Source organism: Puma concolor, chromosome B4 (genome assembly GCF_028749965.1).
Source record: "Puma concolor isolate L17-30 chromosome B4, mPumCon1.1.hap2, whole genome shotgun sequence".
In the NCBI taxonomy this organism is placed as follows: Eukaryota; Metazoa; Chordata; class Mammalia; order Carnivora; family Felidae; genus Puma; species Puma concolor.
In genome coordinates this window covers 89,603,987-89,612,353 of record NC_141673.1, presented here as the reverse complement: position 1 = coordinate 89,612,353, position 8,367 = coordinate 89,603,987, and the positions used below count along the sequence as shown (strand labels likewise).

The 8,367-nt window shown below is 41.7% G+C and overlaps 1 long non-coding RNA gene across 1 annotated transcript; it reads left to right on the top strand.

The window, feature by feature from the left end:
* Window positions 1-6,344: 6,344 nt before the first annotated feature.
* On the top strand, window positions 6,345-8,020 carry LOC147579287 (uncharacterized). The gene is made up of 2 exons (XR_015253153.1): window positions 6,345-6,433; window positions 7,767-8,020. It is a non-coding gene; the product is annotated as an uncharacterized LOC147579287 (long non-coding RNA).
* Window positions 8,021-8,367: the final 347 nt, after the last annotated feature.

The following is an 8,367-nucleotide window of genomic DNA, read 5'->3' as shown; positions in this document are numbered from 1 at the left end:
TGGGGTAGAGACAGAGAGAGAGGGAGAGAGAATCCCAAGCAGGCTCCGCACTATCAGCACAGACCCCAATGTGGGGCTCAATCCCATGAACTGTGAGATCATGATCTGAGCTGAAATCAAGAGTCAGACACTTAACTGATGGAGCACCCAGTTACCTCTAAAATACATTTTAAAAAAAGAAAATACCATTTATATAATTTCAATAGTCATTATAGGGCCCAGAGTAGGGGGTGTTGAGTTAGCTTGGGAGTAAAAGAATCACAAGGCTTTGTCATGGTCATCTCTTACTTGATTATTGGTGCCTATTATGGACTAAATGTTTGTGTTTCCCCAAAATTCATATGTTGAAATCCTGACTCCCAATGTCATAGCATTAGGAGGTGAGACCTTTGGAAATGAATTAGATCATAAGGGTAGAACACTCATAAATGGGATCACAGAGGGGCTTCTGGTTGGCTCAGTCAGTTAAGCATCTGACTTTGATTTCTGCTCAGGTCGTGATCTCACAGTTCATGAGAAAGCCCCGAGTTGGGCTCTGGGCTGACAATGTGGAGCCTACTTAGGATTCTCTCTCTCTCTTCTCTCTCCTCCCCTCCCCTGCTCATTTGTTCTCTCTCTTTCTCAAAATAAATAAACCTAAAAAAATAATAACAAATGGGACCACAGAGAGACTGTGGGGAGCTCTCTCCACTCCTTTGCATGTGAGGACACAGGGAGAAGTCAGCTATCTGCAACCAGGAAGTGGGTTCTCACTGGATACCCAATTGGCTAATGTTTTGATCTTGGACTTCTAGCCTCCAGAACTGTGAGAAATAAATGTTTGTTGTGTAAGCCATCTAGTCTATGATATATTTGTTATCAAAACCCAAGCTAAGACAGTACCCAAAAATACGGTGCCAGGGAGGAGCAAAATGACCAAAGGGCAAAAACTTAAATAAGATCACGATCCAAGATAGTAGGTAAAATATTTTATTGAATGAAGTATGGCAGCGGGGAAGGAGCTTAGAATGAAACATTCATTGAAGAATAGAATCAGGAGACATTAAAGACTCCAATGGGTCCAAGAGAGGTTCAGAAGCACAGAGATCCATAAGCACACAAGCACTGTCTATGACAGTGGTCTTCTTATGCACAAGATGAGGAATTTAAAGTAAAAGCTATTCCAGACCTATTAATATAGTCTTTTACTATCCTTTGCATTATTTAGAGATTGGGAGCTTCCTTAGACTTGACTTCGGGTGTAAGCTGCTCTATCCATTGAATTCAACTTTGATCAACACTGAATCAATCATTGCTTCCTTTATTTTAACCTTTCTTTCATATACTGGTTGCTTCTCTCTGTGTTGCATTTATGTGTAATCTTCACCCCCACTTTTCACCTTACCTACACTTCATGATTTACAGTCTGGTAAATCTTACTAACTGATTGTCTACCCTGAGCTAAAACACCAATAGTGAAGAAGCATCACTAACTCTCAAAGTTGTTGATCTTTTCATTTTCAAATGGCTTTAATTGTTAGAAATGTCTTCCTTCTGATCACAAAAGCATGTACTCTACAATATGATTGTGCAAGTAAAATGTGGTTTCTTTACTACAATGGCTGCACTGATGTCTGTAATACTGCCTACTACACACACAGACATTCCAGAAAATGTGGGCACTGCAGACTTACAAATGGATGATATTTCTGTCTCTTCTGATTCAAAGCAGAATATTCATTATTTCTAAATTGCACCTTCCTTGCAGGCTGGTTTCAACAATACATTTTTGATGACTGAATTTCCTTAGGTAATTGCCCAGTCTTTCAGGTTTTGCTCCTGTTTCTTTGTTCCCTCAAGATGGTATCTAAGTAGATGAGGACAGCTTACTGTATTTCCCTGTCATCAGGGAAGAAGGTTCCTCATATTCATATGGTATCCTCCAGATTATCTAGTCTCTGATGTGAAAGTGCAATATAGTCTGCCTCTTGGTATTGAAAATTTTGAGGGATGAATGGTCCCATATAGTATTACAGGCAAATATGAAAGTACTCAACACTGCAGCCCATGAGCTTGGCAATTTTACCCCCATTGTGAAAGAGCCTACCCATGATAACCTCTTTAATTTAATGTCTCTGTTCATCTACTGGTGCTGCCAGCACATCTGCGGACCCTTACTAGGGCATGTGGGAACCATTGGGGTCCCTAAACACAAAATATAGGCCAAGGGAAACCAGGAACATGGCTACAACTTGGTAGATATCCAATATCCACAAATGCCTCTGAGGTATCTTTTCTTAGCAATGTTTGTTATGGCGCTAAGCTAAACCCTGTCACCTTCTTTGGGACCTGAAGCTCCCCATTGCTAAACGGGGGGAAACTATCCCTATTTCTAACATTCACAATCATTGTCACTCCTTAAAAATTTTTTTTTACTGTTTATTCATTTTTGAGAGACAGAAACAGAGATGGAGAGGGAGAGGGATGGAGAGAGAGGGAGACACAGAATCTGAAGCAGGCTCCAGGCTCTGAGCTGTCAGCACAGAGTCCAACATGGGGCTTGAACCCACGAAATGTGAGATCATGACCTGAGCTGAAGTCAGATGCCTAACCGACTGAGCCACCCAGGCACCCTGTCACTCCTTTTAAAGCTCAGCCAATTGAAAAGAGTGTCTAACCCTTTTGCTCTACTCTGTCTCCTTTCTTCCACAATCCCTGAAATGTGATGCTTTTCTCTACCTAATATCTCTCCAGGTTTGCAAGCCTAATAGCCAGCAATGTGCTGACAAATGTTTAACAACTGGCACTTTGTGGGAAGAAAACTAATTTGTAGGGTTTGCAGAATTTCATGGGGTAAGTGCTCCTACACAGCCAATTTCTAGCTACCAACGTGATGTCTCTAAATGAGTTATGGAGTGATGCATATAACTAGGTCTTGGAAGCCAGTACCAGCCCACCCCAGCACACCTGCTTAAGGTCTAATGATCACACACTAAGCAGAGGATTTGCTGTACAATTATCTGTGATCTGAATCTTTTAGCTTTCCTAAATTGATAGACTAACAATATTCTTTTTCTCCCTTTTTATTCCAGTTGAGCTGCAACTACAGTGCATATTCAGGGAGGATTATGTTTTGTTTCATGTATTTATCAAATTTTCCATTGTTTCAGGAAACTTTCATGGTATTTGAGCAGCCGACAAATCACACCTTTGTGAGTCTGTTGGTTCATGACCTTGGGAATTCCTGGGTAGGATTTGAAAGTGGCCCTTGTAAACAGAGAGCAGGGGGAGATGAAAGAAAGGTCAGAACACTCCAGATTGGTAGGTGACAGCTTCAGTAAGCAAGGGAAGTTACACTCAAGGCTTGTCTTGAGTGACCACAAGATCTTCTTGGATCTTTACACCCACCCCCTCAGAGTCTTGAGTTTATACAGAGGACTTAACCAGGTTCAGTCACGCATCCAGTCCAGATGGTCTCCTTAACACATTACTCTCTCAAGGTTGCATTCCCAAAGTGGCTCCTAGTGTGGGAACAGTGGGCAGAACATACATTCCAAGGACAGCGGAGGGGCTGGAGCCTCTGATTGCCCAGCTCTCAGGCCAACCTGCTGTCACATACTCTCAATGACTTCCTCTGATTCAATCTGCATTTATCTCTCTTGAGATTTGTGTCAACTGGTATTACAGGCAAAATTCCATGATTTCTCCTTATATAGTGAAACCCAATAATTGACATATTGAAGTATACATTAATTTATCATAAAATTTTCTCCTTTATAGTTTTTCCAAACTGACAAGTGTGTTTGTAATATATTTAAAGTGCACAATGTGATGATTTGATGTATATATGCATTGTGAAAGGATTCCCCCCATCAAGTTAATCAACACCTCCATCACCTCACATATTTACCCTTTTTTATTTTATTTTATTTTATTTTATTTTATTTTATTTTATTATATTATTTTATTTTATTTTATTTTATTTTATTTTATTTTATTTTATTATTATTTATTTTTGTTAAATTTTTAATCTTTATTCCTTTTTGAGAGAGAAACAGAGTGTGAGCAGGGAAGGAGCAGAGACAGAGGGAGACACACAATCCGAAGCAGGCTCCAGGCCCTGAGCCATCGGCACAGAGCCCGACGCAGGGCTCAAACCCACAAACCGTGAGATCATGACCTGAGCTGAAGTCGGACGCTCAACCGACTGAGCCACCAGGTGTCCCTATTTTATTTTATTTTAATTAATTAATTTTGGTGAGAACATTTATGCTCTACTCTCTTGGAAAATTTTAATTATACAATATAGTATTATATCAGCTACAGTTATCATGTTATACATTAAATCTTCAAACCTTATCCATCTTATAACTGAAAGTTTATACCTTCTAACCGATCTACTCCTATTTCCCACATACCCTAGCCCTTTGGCAAGCACTGTTCTGTTTCTGCATTTCTTTGTTTTAGATTCCACATACGAGTGATACCATGCAGTATTTGTCTTTCTCTGTCTGACTTATTTCATTAGCATAATGCCCTCCAAATCCATCCATGTTGTTGTACATGATGGGATTTTCTTCTCTTTTTTTAGGATGGAAAAATTCTCCTCGTGTGTGTGTGTGTGTGTGTGTGTGTGTATCCTATTTTATTTATTTAGTCATCTTGCTGATAAACATTTAGGTTGTTTCCATCCTTGACTATTGTGAATAAAAGCCAGATATAACCTGCAATTTCTTTTTCCAAAAAATAAACGTTGCAAAAAACATGGAAATACAGATCTCTTTAAGATAATAGTTTCATTTCCTTTGGCTGTAGGACCAGGAGTGGTATTGCTGGATACTAGGGTAGTTCCATTTTTAATTTCTTGAGGAAGCTTTATGCATTTTCTGTAGTGTCTGGGTCATCTTATACCACCAATAACAGGGCACAATGGTTCCCTTTTCTCCACAGTCTTGCCAGAATTTGTTATCTCTCGTCTTTTTGATAGTAGGTATCATAACAGGTTTTAGGTACCTCCCTTATATGAAGACTGGTAATTACAAATTATCTAGGTGGGTAGGTTACATTAGTAATGAATTTTATTTTGGTAAAGGTGACTGTTTTAGATTAGGATCCCCAATAAGCAGGCCCTGAGAAAGGATTTGAATGCAAGGAGTGTTTTTGGGAAGTAATCCCCAGGATGCACTGGCAGCGGGGTGTGGAGTGAAACAAGAGAGGAAGGGACAGGAGAGCAGGTGCATTAAAAAGCAAGTTAGCTTCCATGAGCCCCTGAAGCACCATCTCTTTGGAAGCTTCTGAGAGAGTATGCAGAACACCACCATCTCTCAACTATCACACCTGAGATGTTAGGAAGCTGGAGTGTAAGTTATCCATTGCCATTTGTCATTGACTGAGGGCAACTGCCGGGGACTCTGGCTCCCCAGCACTTTTGGCCTGTTTCATGTATGGATCAAGCATGGACCTGTGGCTACAGAAAGACCTCAGGCAGAGGGGCACAAGTGTTAACACAAAGAGGTTTGTAGGCAATTTTAGGGCAAGTGCTGATAAGAGGGACACAACCAATGTCTGCTCCAGTCCACCCCTTGTACCACCACATCCACTCAGGCCCTGCCAGAAGTTTTGTAACTGATTCCACAAAGTTCCGGCAAGTCTCTCTCTCTCTCTCTCTCTCACACACACACGCATACATACACACACACACACACACACACACACACACATAATTTCAGAAACAAAACTACCTCATTTATTACCCATTTTATTTTTATTTTTTAAAATTTATTTATTTGAGAGAGAGAGAGAGAGGGTAGGTGAAGGGCAGAGAGAGAGGGAGAGAGACTCTCAAGCAGGCTCAGCACTGTCAGCACAGAGCCCGATGTGGGGGCTCGAACTCACCAACTGTGAGTGAGAGCATGACCTGAGCTGAAACCAAGAGTCAGACGCTTAACCAACTGAGCTACCCAGGTGCTCCTCCACCACCTGTTTTAGAGTCTCCTCACTTTCAGCCAGCACTTGTCCTGGCTTATGTCTCCCACCTGGTTGGGCAACACAGACCTAGGTCCTCGGTGCATTGTCTTGAAGATGTCAGATTATCCCCTGAGATGGAATGCACCAGGAGGCTCCACAGTGAATTCCATGAGTTCTAGCCATGTTCCTCTCTGCTCCCAGTATGCAGGACAACCCTATCAGCTCATGTCAATCGTTATAGTAACTCTTTTCTTTGCCCGCTCTTCTATTGGCATGGGATGCCCAATATGCCTGGATAGCAGCCAAAGTTCTAGGTGCAGTGAAGGCTCTGCCCCACCACCCTTCCCTCCCCCATTGTCTGTGCCCTTACGAGGTCATTCTCCATTCTATCCTGCTAGCATGTTCTGGCCTGCCACCGTGTGTGAGACTAGCGCTCGCTGCAACCAGAAAACGTCCCCTGGCAGAGATCAGCAATCAGAAGTCACTGGTGTGTACAACCAAGGGATATGGGAGGGAAGTGACAGCATCTGTTACACTTATGCTACAAAGTATTTGTTATAAAGGGGGGCTATGATCTTGTGGTTTTAATAAGAAAGACATATTTGTTCTTATGGCACAGAGCTCCTAAAGCTCTTGGAATTTCCTAAGTGATGAGAGTGATAAAGGTCTCTTTTGTTATGTTAATGAGACAGCTCTTGGAAAGCACCTAAGGATAGGTGCAGAATCAACCAGGTGCTTTGAGGGTTGGAACTCTCAGCCCCATCCCCAACCTCTAGGGAGTGGAAAGGGGCTGGAGGTTGAATTAATCACCAATGGCCAATGATTATAATCATGCCTATGGAATAAAGACACCACAAAAACGCAAAAGGAGAAAGACTGGAGAGCTTCCAGGTTAGTGAGCGTGTGAAGTTCAGGGACAGTGGCATACTCAGAGAACATGGGAGCTCTGCACCATTTCCCCACACTTTGCCCTATGCATCTCTTCTATCTGGCTGTTCCTGAGTTACATCCTTTTATTATTTATTTATTTATTTATTTAAATGTTTATTCATTTTTTGAGAGAGAGATGGAGACAGAGCATGGTTGGGGGAGGTGCAAAGAGAGAGGAGGAGACAGAATCCAATGCAGCCTCCAGGCTCTGAGCTGTCTTGCACAGAGGCCAACACAGGGCACGAACCTACAAACTGCGAGATCATGACCTGAGCGGAAGTCTGACGCTTAACCCACTGAGCCACCCATGTGCCCCGAATTAATGGACCCGTAATCTTGTAGTTTAGTAAAGCGTGTCCCTGAGTTCTGTGAGCTGCTCCAGCAAATTAATAGAACCCAAGGAGGAGGTCATTGGATCAATCAGCTAATCTATAGCTGATTGACCAGAAGCACATGTGACAAACAGGGCTTCAAAGTCAGAAGACTGGTGGGGGGGAAGGGAATGGGGGAGTCTTGTAGGACTGACCCCTTAACCTGTGGGATCTGATACTATCTCTGGGTAGATAGTGTCAGAACTGAAGTGAATTGTAGATGCCTCGCTGTTGTCTGAGAACTGCTTGCTTGGTAGTATGGGAGAAAAAAGTCACACTGGAGTGTGATAATAGATATGAGGTAAAGAACCACTGGCTATACTATGAACTATACATTTATGTACCTAATTGCATTTGATAGCTGGACTCTAAATCTTTTATCACTCAAGGTATCCTTTATTTTATTTTATCCTTCATGTTATCATTTGGACATCAAAAATCTTTACATAAGGAAGTCCTGGGGACAGAGAAAAGGAAATAAAGCAGAGCAGACATAACCAGTGTCCTCCCAATTTTCAGGACCTCTTCAATAAGGACAGAGAAATACAGCTGTAAAAGTGAGCAGGACTTGAAGAGCTCAGTTACTGAGTACAACGTGTGAGTTTTCCGCAATCAAGTGGTAACAGAGAGTAGTCTGTTCAGATCCCACTTAGCTCTACTGCTTGGGTGCAAGAGGGAACTTATTTTAGCCGTCGGCCCAAATATATTGGTTAAATTATTACCATTTTAATTTGGAGGCAGCTGAGAAAATATATGGCAATTACTCCCAGTGACCACTAGATTCAAGATGTCTTTTCATTCATTAATTATTAAGGATTGGGCTTTTGTAAGAGGAGGTGATGGTGACCTCTCTCTCTCCCTCTCCCTCCCCCCCCCCTTTCATTTAACACCTCTTTCATAGAGGTGCTGTGAGGATTTCTGCCTGTGTGGTAATGAGGTTCAGTAGCCTGCTTTGAATTTGTCAGTGGAAAAGGTGTTATAAAATTTTAAAGTAAAAAATATACTACTACTAATAAGGATGTTGATCTTGAAATGCAATATGAAAACCAGAGACTGGAAATTTAAAATTTGTAATGAAATGCTCTAAAGCTATGATCTCTTCAGACCTCTGGAGTTCAGC